Here is a 15,696-nt window from a genome sequence, read left to right as displayed (position 1 = left end):
ATATAGGCAGCACTCCACAGGAAAAAAAACATGAGCAACAGCTACTTGACAGCAACGTTTCAGATGTTTAATACATCTTTCTTCAAGGCATAACTTACACAGTGACAAATCTTTGCTTAAATAGCAGTGAACATAATGCCCTAACCAGCGGACACAGCTGCACTGGATGGCGTCTGACGTCATTGACATGTGACGCCTGTTTCACTGGAGCGCACCCTACTCGGCAGTGCAGCTGTGTCCACTGGTTAGGGCATTATATTCACCACTATTTAAGCTAAGAATTGTCACTGTGTAAGTTATGCCTTGAAGAAAGATGTATTAAACATCTGAAACGTTGCTGTCAAGTAGCTGTTGCTCATGTTTTTTTTTCTTGTGGAGTGCTGCCTATATATATATAGCCGCACACACATCAGGCAGGCAGCCCGATGTATGTTTGCGTATATATATATATACATATACACACAGTTAAAATATATTTGTACTGTATATATATATGTTCACTTATGTGTATATATTTGCATGTATGTATGTAAAAGTTATGTATATATATATATATATATTTATATATACATACACAACTTTTATTGATGGGGCCCACACACATTTGTTGCCCAGGGGCCCCCACAGTCCTTAATCTGGCCCTGTATGTGTTACTACAGAGGAGAGGGAGGATAATGTGTTACTTCAGAGGTGAGGTAGTGGAATGTGTTTAGTACACAGGTAAGAGAAGGTAATGAAGGCAGCGCACTGTGAACAGCTCAATTTTATCTCAAATATATTCAAAAGTTTCTGTCACATCTGTGACTGTCTCACAAGCCTAGTCACTAAGGCTAACTTACAAAGTACATAACTGCTGCCTAACCAGTTTGTGACTTTATAATTATATAATACCTTTTTGTGCACATGCACATTTATTCAGGAACTACAGTCATTAGTGGGGTAATATAATGATGTCTGCATGTGTGTTTGTGTGGATGAGTGTTTTGGGGAAGATGGAACTAAAATCTTGTGACCAAGGAAGTAAAGTAATTGGGCAGTTCCTGGGTTAGGAAAAGGAAAAGAGAAATATATGTAATACATATAATTATATTTATTATAACTGGCAATAACAATGCAAAAAAAAACAAATCTGCTCATGTGTGGTGATGTTTTTATTGAGATTCAAGGGCGGGAGAGTCTGCAATTAAAGTAGCTTCTTAGTGTTTGTCACTGTGTAGCATTGTGTGTGTGTGTGTGTTGGGCATGAAGGGTTTTAGGTAGATTGCAGTGTAGAAGTAGAGACTCAGGGCCTGATTCAGACCCGCTCGTGAGCGCATAGCGCTTGCAAGCAGGTTGATGGTGGCCTAGTGCGCACGCGTGTGGCGCAAGCCCCGGAGTGAGTGAGAACTTCACTCGCTCCGGGGCTCACAACAAAACGGGGCAGCTGTCGATGTTGATCGACAGCTCGCCCCATTTTGTAGGCAGGTAGGGGGGTGGCTGCACAAACGGAGGTGTTCCCGAAGGAACGCCTGCTGCTTGTGGGCGGCTCTACTGACATAATTCGTGATGTGAGGAGTGGACTTCCTGTCCTATTAGCGCAGGAAGTCCACTCGACATTGCGAGTGCTGAGACCCTACCTTAGGGTCTCCTCGCAATGCCGATGGTCACGATAATCGCGACCATCTCCTGCCCACTCGCACAAGCTGTTGGTGGGCACCCATAGCTTAGCGAGCGGGCTGGTTAAAAAAAAAAAACTCCACCCTGATTCAGAGCGAGTGCTCGCAAACAGTGAGCGCCTCTGCATCAGGGCCTCAGTCTGAGGATCTATCTGGTTGCTATAGGAGGCAGCTGTAATGAAGATGAGAGGCGTGAAGGGAAATGACTGGGAGGGCTGCAGAGAAAAGTTTCAATGTTAAGTGATTATATGCTTTTATGGAAAGGTGAGGGGAAAATAATAGGTAGAACTTTGACTCAGGGAGGCTGTTCTGGGCCTTTCACTGGATGGATTTGCATGAAAACGTCACAAAGGGTCTGGGATGCCTAAAGGAGTGTTTGGGGTCCTGGTCAGACCTCACAGGGGAATGCACCAGTAAGTAACTTTGACTAAAGGAGCCTGTTATAGGCCTTCCAGTGGATGGATTTGGACCCGGGCAACACCAGATACTTAAGCTAGTAATAGTAATAAAATAAAAAGAGCAAATGAGCATGGATTGGGTATGTGTATAAGAGATATACAGTATTGCAGCCTCTGCCATTAGCCCTGCAGGTGCCAGGCATTAGGACCCATCCGCTTTCTCCGGAGGACTGACTTTAGAGATAAACTTTCAGCACATGGGCAGCTATACAGCTCATGCATGGCTATACCGAACACGTTTCACCTGTGGTGTCCTATGAGTTTTGGACCCCTGAGTTTCTTCTCCATAGGGGAAATATACAAGGCCCCACAGAGACCCCATTACCCTGTATCACCACTGCTCAGTACAGGGAACATCCCGCTTTCAGCCTACAGGTGTGCCGTGAGTGTGCCCCTGACACCTGGCACACTAGAATGCCCAGCATACTCTGTACACTCCAGAATGCATCTAGCATACCATCTTCAGCCTATACCTGTGTTAACCCTGTGTCCAATGCTATTTGCTTCTACATGACTAATAACCAATTCCCTGATTAAGTCAATTGTTGTGTGGAATAACTTCCATCCACTCACCACTGTGCATCCAGAGCATCTGTATACTCTGCCAATAATAAGTGGGTGACATGCCAACTTAGGGCCGTATTCAATTAGCCACGAAAAGTAGTAATCTGCAAAAAAGTATCACCTAATGAGACTTTACACCCTGCGGAAACTTATCTCAATTGCTAACACTGTTCGCATACATAAAAACGCAATGCAGTGTAATAGGCAAAAAAGATTCGCCTATGAATAGGTGGAGAAAAAAAGTGCAAAATCGCTATTTTGTGGGTGCAATTGATAACTGCTTAAAAAAAAAACTAAAAAAAAGTGAGGAACACCCCAAAAAAAAGCACTTTAAAAATGGGACAAAAAAGTTCGAAGTGGGGGTACAAACTTAAAAAGTAGCGAAATAGACTTTTGGGGGGTCTGCAAGTAGGGGTGAGGTGTTTTTTTTGATTGCAGGTGCTTGCTTCAGGTGCTTTTTTTACGGTTTGGAAACTTTACTTTAGCGACTTTAAACTATGCTAGCACCCATTTTCAAGTACTCCAAACTTGACAGAACTACTTATTATCACCAAAAAAAAGTGCTTAATGTTATTCTTCACCACTTGTGCAAAGATGCAAATTAGAAGATATTGACACAACTTAAGTACCCCAAATAGCTTTATTAGGGCTAATCGGGGGCCTGTACAGTGATCCCCAATGTTAGTGCATCTTTTAGGGGGTATCAGGCTGATTTTACTCAATTCTGACAGCACTTTTTAGCTGTTTTGCATTCGCCGGGTTGCGTTTTCGCGTCTTTTGGAATTGAATACAGTGAATCGTGGGGACACGCAATACGTTTCTGCAGCTAAAATCTGCGATATAGGCGAAAAGTCCGGCATGCGAAACTTTATTGAATACGGGCCTTGCATTCCCAGTATAGTGAATAAACAGAAAATAGGACATAATGTGAATGGCTGGGAATTACAGGGTGGTGAATATACTGTATAGTCATGTGTAAATATGCATTAGTGAGAGAAAAGAGTAATAAGTGTATATAGAGAATTGAGCAGGTGAGGAGATTTGGTATGCACAAGATTAAGATAAAAAAATCGTTTGCAATGTTGCAATTTACTTCAAGAGGTAATCTATATTAATGATTTTAAATAGATAAATTTAAATGAATAACTCTATGAACTATATAAATGACAAAAACTGTAGCTGATGCTGTAAAAAATAAATGATCAGTGCAGATAAATCTAAGAAACAAAAAAGGAAGGGGTGTAAAATAAATGCACTTAGTGTAAAATATTTTACATGAAAAATGTTTATAAATATCTACTTACAGCAGGTTAGCAGAATACACATCAAATGTTAATGATTTCTTTAAAGTGTCTTTTCTTGTCTTCCACATATAAGAATTGGAAGAAAATAATAATGCAATATATTCACTGTGATTCTTAGATGATAGATGCTTATACAGTATATGTACCTCAATTTGGGTTATACTATATATATATATATATATATATAGATATATATATATACATATATATATATATATATATATATATAAACACACACACACACGAACAAAGGATGGCAGCACTCAGAGTCTTTCAATATAAAGGAAACAGCACTTTATTCTTCAATTGATCCCAAAATCAATTTTTAGTTTGAAATTTGCAGCCGTCACGTTTAGGTTTTCAGATTAACAATTACAGTTTGCTTAAAACATTCTAGGCTCACCAGGGCTGTAACTAGGGTAGTTTGACCAGAGCCGTGGCACAGGGCATCGCAGGGCAGGGGGCACTGTACAGGCCTGTCAATTTTCTGTTAATTATCATTCTCACTTGTAGCTTCTTCTTATTTTATATCCAGAATCTCCTGGCCTCCCCTAACTCTACCCTGGCCCTTCCCCATGAGACCTTTTTCAGGTGTGTTATCTCCCTATTTAAAACATAGGGGGCGCCAAAGCTCTTTCTGGCACAGGGCACCAAAAAGTCTAGTTACGGCTCTAAGGCTCACATTTAAATTAGTGTTTACAAAGATATTTTACACATTATTTAAATATAATAGAATGGATTTGTAGTCTGCTTCACTCATTTATTACTAAGGTACAACAAAAATATATAAACAAAACACCAAAATTGTCCTCTTGTACTTCAAATGAGAACCCAGTATCAGGTACAAACTCCCAACTAAGGTCTCATAGTTCAAAAAAGTGGTCTATTACAAGACTGTGCATCTGATTCAGACCAAGTCGCTAAATTGCGCTTGCTCTAAGCGATCTTTGCTCATCTGCGCTTGCGTATAATTCGCAGTGCGCGTGCGCAAGCCAGTCATTGCGATCTGAATTTGGTTGCTCATAAGCCACTATCAGGTCACTGCTTTGAGTGACATATAGTGCCTTTTGTGGGTGGTAACAGGGGAAGGTGCTTGTGAACGGGGGAGTGGATGTGCGAACGCAGGCGTGTCAGGCGACCAAAACGCAGTTTAAAGGGCGTGCATAATTAGCAAAGTAGCATCATTGTTCATGTCACCTACATGTTTTTCAGCCAGCACTGATTGCTGTGCTTGCGGCGGGTTAAGGCAACCCCAAGGGCTGCTAGCAGCTCCGTTGGCTAATGATGGTCCCGATTAATCCTACATTTCCCGGAGATGATGTGTGTTGCGAGTGGCAAGGGGGCGTCTTTAGACACTTGCGAGCACACTTTGCCATAGCTCGCTAAAACATAGTGGGCATCCTTATGCGATGCAGTGCGAGCAGTTCATTTAAATATCCGGGCCCTTTTTGCCAGCGAGCGGCCGCAAGTGCGAGCAGGTTTGAATGAGCTCCTGTATCTTTAAAGAACTATTAAAAACCCCATACCAGATAATATAGAAAAAAATATTTTACCCTACAAAATATGAACTTTGGCATTATAATCAGTGCACCAGTGCAAATCAAAGTATGTGACTTTAGTAAAAATAATTTTGCATTTATGAGACACAAAAAAATTATTTGCAGATGTGTTTCTTATGGAATCTTGTTTCTATTTGTTGCAGAACATGTCCTTGTTCCAAGTCAATGTAGTTTTACCCCTATCCTGATACAGTACATTATGTACATTTCTCACTTTTTATTAGAAATGAGGGTCCGGTTTTCCACCTGAACTTCCAGATCCGAGGCAAGAACCATGCTGGGCTCGGGACTCACCTCAAAACGAGGCAAAACGTCATCCTCCCACTGTAGGATTCTCACGGGTTTTGAATTCTATAAATTCTATAAAGATCTCGGGAACTGGTACCATTTTCACTCCGGGTGTGGAAGGTGAACTGAACAGATGTGTTGCTGTCACTGTCTGTGTCAGTGTGTTGACCAACTTGTCCTGTCGGGGTCTGGGGCTGAAGGCTGCTGCTGTGTTGTCCATAAAGGGGCCGGGGCTGCAGCAGATAAAGGGGGGCTTCAGTGGGTGCTGCAGCTGCTGTATCACTTGTTCTGTCAATCAAGGGGCTGCTGCTGTGTTATTATATTATACATAAGGGCTGCTGCTGTGTTATTATATTATACATAAGGGCTGCTGTGTTATTATATTATACATAAGGGCTGCTGTCATTGTTCTGTCCATCAAGGTGCTAGGGCTGCAGTTCATAAAGGGGTGCTGTGTTGTCAAGGGGGGGTGCTCTGTCAATCAGGGGTGCTCTTCCCCAGTGCATTGTGCATTAACAACTTAGCTGCGCTTTTATTGTGTGGTGAAACTGCTGGCCAGACCGCAGTTTATCATCCACGTATTTGTAACTCTGCAAGTGGTCTGTCCTCACTCGGCAGGGGTACTTTGTTGTCCATAAAAAACAGATGCTGTCTGTGTTGTTCGTCAAGAGGCTGCTGCCTTCAGGGGTGTACTTCCCCAGTATAAAAAAAATATATTGTTCGGTGACACTGCCAGTCAGACCGCAGTATAAGTTTGTTGATATGGAGGACAATCAAATGAGAGGAGAGCAGAAACCACATACCAGTCTTGCAGCTGCTGCCAGCAGTCTTGATGATGATGCAAGGCTGTCAATATCATCATAAGAATGACTGACTTCTCTCCTATCCGTAATTCCTCAGAAAGATCCTTGAGTGCTACGCCTGTTGTTGCTGCTGCTGCTCCTGTGAGTGGATCTTCATCCAAGAAGGGGACCAGGAAGAACACTTCTTTAGTAGTTTAAGAAAATAAATGACTGTCAATCAGTCCTTTGCAATGGGGAACAAGTCCTAATTCCTAGTCTGTACATGGACATTAAACAAAACCTTATTAGTGTCCTCCGAAATGCTATTGTGCCCACTGTCCACTTAACCACAGATATGTGGACAAGTGGGACAGGGCAAACTAAATATTACATGACTGTGACAGCCCACTGGGTAGGTGTTTTGCCTCCAAAAGTGCAAACAGTAACAGCAGCAGCATCTAACAAATGCCAGCTCATTCAGAGGCAGACTATTCTGTGTATCACTGGTTTCACTAAGAGGCATACCACTGAGAACCTCTTAGAAAAACTCAGGGAAATAATTGCAAAATGGCTAACCCCACTTGGACTCTCCTCGATAATTGTGATTTCTGACAATGCCACCAATATTGTGTGAGCATTACATGTGGGTGAATTCGAACATGTCCCATGTTTTGCTCACACAAATAGTTTGGTGGTGCAACATTTATTTAAAAATGACAGGGGCATGCAGGAGATGCTTTCGGTGGCCCAAAAGATTTTGGGAAATTTTCTACATTCAGCAACTGTGTGACAAATATTGCATCACTAGCAAGTACTGTTGAATTTGCCCTGACATCAGCTGAAGCAAGAGAAAGTAACTAGGTGGAATTCAACCCTCTATATGCTGCAGCAGATGAAAGAGCAGCAAAAGGCCATCCAAGGCTACACAACGGCCCATAACATAGGGAAAGGAGTGGAAATTCACCTTAGTCAAGCGCAGTGGAGAATAATTTCCGTGTTGTGCAAGGTTCTCAAACCCTTTCAACTTGCCACACGTGAAGTTAGTTCAGACACTGCCAGCTTGAGTCAGGTCATTCCCCTAATCAGACTTTTGCAAAAGCAGCTGGAGAAACTTAAGGATGAGCTGAAATGGGGTGATTCTGCTAAGTATGTTGAACTTGTAGATCAAGCCCTTCATTCACTTTTCCAGGATCCAAGGGTCGTCAACATCTTGAAATCAGATCACTATATTTTGGTGACCATACTTGATCCTAGGTTTAAGTCATACCTTGTGTTTTTCTTTCCAATGAACATAAATCCGAAAAGATGCAAAGAGCTGTTGGTGAAAAAATTGTCAGCTCAAGCGACACATGACACGGCAGCATCTCCTCCTTCAGTTTCTACAGCTGCCAGGAAAAAAATACATTTTCCTAAGAGACCCACTGCTGGTGGTGATGCAGATCATTCAGCAAAACCTTATGACATCTGGTTGGGTCTGAAAGAACTGCCTACAATTAGTGACATGTCTACCATGACTTGGGACCTGATTCAGACCTGCATGCTAGGATGTGATCGCTCATTGCTGACCGATGTCTGCGTTCTGCGCATGCGCGTATGCATCACATTGCACATGCGCGAACCACTGCGTCATACCGGGAATCACTCGCTCAGCATAGACAGCCAAGTTGAATGAGTGACAGGAGAGGCTGTTTGTGGGTGGTAACAGGGGCAGGCCACTAGAAACAGAGGAGTGAAGGTGCGAACGCTGGCGTGCTTGTGTGTTTCAATGCCATGTGCATAATTAACAGGCAACGTCATTGTACACGTCACCTGGATGTATTTCACATTGAAAGGATCGCAATGCTTAGTCAACCTTAAGTGCTGTGAGCACATCTGCAGGTGCTCGATGTACAGTACCAATGTTTTCATGCACTTTCTGGAGATGACGTACACAAGTGGGCATCTTATGTATGGCTGGTGGGCATCTGCTTACACAAAGTGATCACTCGCTAAGACAGTGTGGGCATGCTAATGCCTTGCCAAGCGATCACCTGCCTTGGTGGGTGTGCGCTGGATTTGCATACACTGGGAGCGAGTGAGCACATCTAGCAAATGGCTCACAATCAGGCCCTTTGTCTGATATGGTCACCATTCAGAGAATGGTGGATGATTATTTTAGGGATAGCATCCAAATAGGTATGTCAGACAGTCTGTTTCACTACTGGCAGGAAAAAGAGGCAATTTGGAGTCCCTTACACAAACTGGCTTTGCTTTTCATAAGTTGCCCACCCTCCAGTGTGTAATCTGAAAGAGTCTTCAGCACAGCCGGGAACCTTGTCAGTGATCAGTGTAAGAGGTTACTTGGAAATGTGGAAAAGATGATGTTCATCAAAATGAATAACAAATTCCACGAGGAAGACCTTTACCTGCAATTAAGTCTAAAAAATACAGAGGCACCTGTAATGGTGAATTCCAGCACGGACAAATTCATATTGTGTGAAGAAGAGGATGTACACACTGATGGGGATGATGATGACATCTGATCTTACCTGTGTTGGAAATGTAAAGCCAGTTTGTCTATGGGATCATTGTCACAAATGTCCACTGCACATTGGCAGCCTGTTTTGTGGGCGTCAAAACAAATCAATCATGTCAGCCACAAGTGGCAGTCCCTGTCACTGAAGTGATTGGTTTGTAAAACTGTGAATGTCCTGTTTCATATATACAACATGGGTGGGAGGGCCCAAGGGCAATGCCTTCTTGCACCTCTTTTCTTTGCATTATGTGCTGTTTGGGGCATTGCTGCCTGACATTTTTAATTTTATGGTTTATGAATGTCCAGAAATTGTAATGGCCACAGACAGCATCTCCTGTATGCCCCTTTCATTTTTTTAAAGAAAATTCTGAACCACCAAGTTGATGGGGTGGGCAAATATGTGCAGCAGCACAGAGCATCTTCCTCCCAATATGTGTGCAATAAAGTGCAAATACGTTTAATACAAAAATTAGTTGTGTATATTTGTCACATACATACATGTTATTTACATGGCACAAACGGTGCGTAAAGCAGGCTGAGGTAACCTGAAGCACGCCACCTGTTGTTGACAAATAACTTCAAGTAGGCCCAGCAAACATCACAGATGCTGGGAGTTTTAGTTCAGCCGGAGAACTACAGGCTGCTTTCCCCAGATGTAAACAGCAAGTCTTGGCCCCATTATCCCTAACAACCTCCCTGAGTACAACTACAAACTAGTAAACGTCTTAGGAACTGAAGAACATGATCCTAGATTGATCTTCCCTCATAATTTTTTTTAAGAATCAAAACATTAAAATAAATAAATTAAAAACGAATCAATCTTTCCGTCCTTTCCCTGTCTTCAGTCCATAAACATATTCCAACTCTATTGGGCCTCTGACCTAGTTAAGGAAAACATTCTTGGTTTTTAAAATTCCTAGGGGTTGTATAGTTTATTAAACTGCCATCCTGTCTACCACTGCAATGCCACTCTGTGCCTTGTTGGAAGTTGAACTGCCACATGTTAGTGCCGCCCACTGCTGTCGCAGTGGGCGGCACTAACAGCCAGCTAGCTGTGCAACCTTTTGGTCCCAAATGAGATGAAAAAAATCAATATTGTGAGCTGTGATCAAAATTGACTGAAAATGATTGTAAATAAATGTTATTGAGGATACTAATACTGTAGGAACAAAAGCAGGCCCAAATTATGTAATTTTAGCTGTTTTTATGATTTTTTAAGAAAAAATACAGATCCAAAACCAAAGCATGCAAGGGGAGGTTTTGGCAACACCAAATACAGATCCAAAAAACAAGGAGATACAGATCCAGAACCATAACACGGGGGTCGACGCACATCTCTACTTTTTATTGTACCCAAAGTCAAACAAAAAGGTTCGAGTTTTTAGATCTTGCGAGTTTCCAGGAAAACTCACACATTTTGGAATCTCGACCAATGTAATAGCCTGCGCGATCCTGCAAACTCGCATTTTTCCAAATAGACATTTTTCAAACTCGCATCCAGATGTTTCCCCATTTTGTACATACAACTCGTGCAATGTAATAGGGTGCGAGTTCGAAACTCGCACATCAAACTTTACCATAATCTCGCCAAAAAATAGACCAAAGTGACAATGGCGAGTTGTACTGTATGTTACTTTTTTTTTTTTCTCGAAACGCTTACAAATTAAACTTTCAATCCATAAACATATATAAATCTACATATAAGTGTAATAAAAAATTTTAAAGCTTGTAAATACTCATATTTCTTAAATATTACCCTCAAAACTTTTCCGCCTCCCGGACTTTTCGCCTACTTCGCCAGGTTTGCAGGCGGAAAAGTATTGCGTGCGTGGCCGCATATCCCCGTAATCTATTTGAAAGTAGGCGAAAACGGGGCCCAGCGAAACTTGAACAGGCGGAAAGTCCTGTTAGATTTGGGGAAATCAACCTGACACCCCCCAAAAGATGCACTGAGATGGGGGTTAGCTATGGAACCCCCCGATTTGGCTTGCTTATGGTATTTGTTGTTTTTAAATGGGCTCAATAGCTGCTATATTGTGTTTTTCTATATGTGTTGCAGAATATTATTCTGGAGTTTTTTTCCCTAAAATAAATTTGGGTTACTTGAAAATGGGGTCAGCATATATAAAAGTTGCTAAAGTTAAGTTGATAAAATCGTGACAAAACCACCTTCCGCAAGTACCTGCAATACAAAAAACACTTGGGGCACACTTGGGGACCCCTCCTGAGTCATTTTTGCTAGTTTTTATGTTTGTACCCCAACTTTTTTTTTTTTCGCACCCAAAATGAAAGTGCATTTTTTTGGGGTGTTCTGAGGTCTTTTTATTTATTTTTTTGACACAGATTACCTTTGGGGGACTGTCTGAAGGCTGCACGGGTGTTCCCGAAACATTGCACCCCAAAACCCCAATTCTGTACTTTTTTCCGCCACCTATTCATAGGCGATACTTTTCCGCCATGCAAACAAAGCGAAGTAGGCGGAAGGTCCGGGAGGCAGAAAAGTATCGTGGGTGTCATGCTGCAGCACAATATAAATACAATTGTTGGCTTTTTGTTTCCTCACTACCTTTCAAAGGACAAAATGGAGGATAGGGGTTTATATAGGGTGTGTGAGGTAGGCATCAGGAGACTTTGGAGGGACAATGAGTGACTTTGATTAAACTCGACAGAACAGTAAATGAAAGTCGCATTCCGGTTGGTCCAAAAAATGCATATTTCATGATCTGTATTCTCGCAAGAACATGCACGCGAGAACACAATTTGGCGAAAAAATCGCATCCCATTACATCGCACGAGTTGTAGGGGAAACTCGAACAAAGCAGATGTGCGAGAATGTGCGAGTTTAGAAATGACTAAAAACTCGAACTCTATTACATCCCGCCCTAGATGTCATATTGAAGAAATTGATGCTAGCAAGAACTAGAAAGCACATTCAAGAATATCTGAACTCTTTAAATAGATAAATAGAACACAGCAGTGTATCATCTATCCAAAGCCTTCACCAGCTCATTATACTGCAGCCTCCATCAGTGTTGCCCTGCAATGCACATGCTACCTTCTCATCTAAGGGTTTGTTGATGGTGGCAGCCTGTGATTTTGACTATCGGACAATGGGCATTTTGTGAAGACAGTAAACTATGTTACTGTCATATACAAAAAAAAGAGGAATAGTAGTGACTCGCGACCCAAGACCGCTGCCAAGTCCTATCTCAGGTTCACCCTTACCTAAATGCACAACTTTATAAAACAGGAGATAGTGTCAATAGCGCAGTCTCTATGAACAGATATGTGAGGTGTCCACCTCTCTCTTGAAAAGATTTCTTCACATCTACTTCACTCCAATATGGGATATTTCCTTTTTCACATATAATGGATCGAACTCACCATATCATATATAATACCATTCACTGATGGTAGACCAAGGAAAGTGAACTTTACAACAGGCGGTATATTTCTTTTTTAGATTGCCCCCATGTGTTTTTTTCTGACGTTTTTCCATCTAGTTGGAGGAATATCCCTGGTGATTCCCAGGCACACAGGGATGTTCTCATAAACCATATTGCGGACATATCATTGCCACCTGTAGTTTTTATATTATTTTGATATTGTTTTATGTGGATATTTTATATATTTTTATCCAAATATATTTTGTGTGGATAAACGTTTTGGAATTAAAAGCCTTTTTTTTACAAAAAGTTTGGCTTGTCCCAATTTTCCATGGAAAGCTGTCTTTAAAAAGAAACACATGTGTATGAACCAAGGGGGATAAACGGTGAATGTCTGGCCTGATACCCTTAGAAGTATGATATGTTTGAAGAGAGAGAAAGTATAAAAGAAACCTTTCAGTGAACGGTATTATATATGATATGGTGAGTTGGATCCATTATATGTGAAAAAGGAAATATCCCATATTGGAGTGAAGTAGATGTGAAGAAAACTTTTCAAGATAGAGGTGGACACCTCACATATCTGTTCATAGAGACAGCACTATTGACACTATCTCCTGTTTTATATGTTACTGCCATGCAACATTTCTCATGCTATATTATTGTATTTAGGCTATATATATATATATATATATATATTTAGAATCTAAGGTGGTCCCGCACTGATTAAGTAGTAGCAATCTTAAATCTGAGGATAATGTGTACGTTTAATATATGTATATTATTACTATTGAACCTATACAACTCCAATAGTTGAAAAATATTTCAAATTTCTGGAGGTGCCCCCAGACATAGTTGTTTGAACTATATATGTATCAACAAAAAGGGGAGAGGGAAAAGAAGATGGGAAAAGCAACTTTTCTTGGTCTGGTGCACTGATAGGCTTAAATATAGATTGATCTAGTCACCTCAGAAAAATAACTAAAATACAACTTTTATTAAGCATTTATTAAAAATATATAATAGTGTGATCAGATAAAGGGCGAAATATAAAATGAGTAAAGTGAAGAAAAGTAGGATATATTGAAAATAAGTGGTTTAAAACACCTCCTGCACCTGCCGGATTATACGTGTCCTATTATAAAGAATTACTATCGTAAATTCTATGTATTATCATACACTACATATTAGGGATGAGCGGGTTCGGTTCCCTGAGAACCGAACCCACCCGAACTTCGGGGATCCGGGGCGATCCGAGCCCAAGCTCGGATCTCCCTGTCTGCCCCGGATCCCTCTCCTGAGGCAAAACCTCGAGATCTGCTGTCGGATCTCGAGGTTTTGCCTCGAGCGGCCATTTAAAAAAAAATGCCTTTGCCTTTAATGGTCAAAGTGCTGATTGGCTGACAGAGCCGTCTGTCACGGCTCTCAGCCAATCAGCATTATGGTGCTCATTTGCATGTAGCACGGACTCGTGAGATCCATGCTACATGCATCTGTGTGACTGACAGTGACACAGAGCACAGATGGGTCAGTGAGACCCGTCTGTGCTGCTGTGTATTTCAATGACACAGATGCACGCACGGACCAGGAGATCCATGCTACTTGCATCTGTGTCATTGACACAGAGCACTGACGGGTCCGTGAGACCCGTCTGTGCTGCTGTGGTTAAAAAAAAAAAAAAAAAACCTGTGTAAAAAAAGAAAAAAATGGCGTGCCCCCCCCCAAAAAGAGCAACCAGCCCCGGGCATTAGTGACCCAGTGCTGTGTGTGCTTAAATATAGGGGACAAACGACGTAGGGGTCCCCTGTACTTAAGCACAACCAGCACCGGGCTAGTCAGAACCAGCGCTGGTTGCCAAAATACGGGGGACAAATGACGTATTCTGCGCAACCAGCTCTGGGCTTTGATCCGGTCCTGGTTCTGTAAATACAGGGGAAAAAAATTAGTAGGGTTCCCCTGTATGTTCCATAACCAGCACTGGACTTTTTTTAGCGGGGGGCTGATGCCACAGCCAGGGGAGCCCTTTCACTGGGCCCCCCAGCCGCAGCATCAGCCCTGACCGCTAGTCAGCCCAGGCCGGGGATCCCTGGAGAGCTGGGGACCCCCCCAATAAAGGGGTCACCCTCTCCAGGGCACCCCAGGCCCAGGCTGATAGCCCGGGGCTATCCCCGCCACCCCTGGTGGCGGTGGGTGGCGGGTTGATTGTGTGGTGTGGTGTAAATAAAGAATATCAAACATTGTTTTTACAAGTAGAACTGCAAGTCCCAGCTAGCCTGCCCCGCATACACATACATATATATATACATATATATTTACACAGACACGTATATATATATATATATAACTCTGTAATGGAAGACCGGCACTCCAATTAAAGACAACTTGCCCAGGTGCACTCCCAGATATAACTCCAAAATAGCGTAGATATGAAACGGGATGCACTCCGGGACTCAGCAGAAAATAATACAAACAACCAGTCGAGTGGTTAAGGGTCGACGTTTCAGAGCCCCTAGCTCTTTTATCAAGACTTTATACACAAAAAAACGAACATACAACTGCATATATACATACCTGTGACATACACCATAGTGCTCATCCAACGCTGTCCCGTCGGAGTCCCGATGACATCATAGGCGTGCGCAACGCCGGCGGTCGGTGACTCACAAGGGGGCGTGGCAGAAGTGAACCATCACCAAGGCAATATTATGTGTAACATAAACAAACTCTGAGGAAGAAGAAAACAGCATATAATATAACCAGACTGATATATCACAGTAGACAATGTATACATGCAAAATATCATGAAAGGCCACCATAATCTGGCAGCACATTTGAACTAATAAAGATAGATATACAAATTCTGCAAAGATCGCTGTCTATAGACAAATCTAATGATGCTGGAAAGAATAACCTACTATCAGCCTTACTAGAACACCACGTAATGTACAATCTCAGTAATATATCTGAACCTAATAAGCCAAGATTTATGCGCAAGATATCATACATACAACATAGAAAACATTCTATATAGGAATTTACAAAAAGCAAGACAAAGATAACATCTCATTAAGGCCCCACGGGTGGACCGTTTGCAAAGTATAGATCCAAAATGCTTCTTTTTGAAAAAGAATATGATCCCTGTCACCTCCTCTATGATTGGGAGGGACCCAATCAATCATTTTATA

This window comes from Taudactylus pleione, unplaced genomic scaffold, assembly GCF_031769625.1.
Source record: "Taudactylus pleione unplaced genomic scaffold, aTauple2 ptg000151l, whole genome shotgun sequence".
Taxonomy (NCBI): Eukaryota; Metazoa; Chordata; class Amphibia; order Anura; family Myobatrachidae; genus Taudactylus; species Taudactylus pleione.
This window is presented reverse-complemented; position numbering follows the sequence as displayed.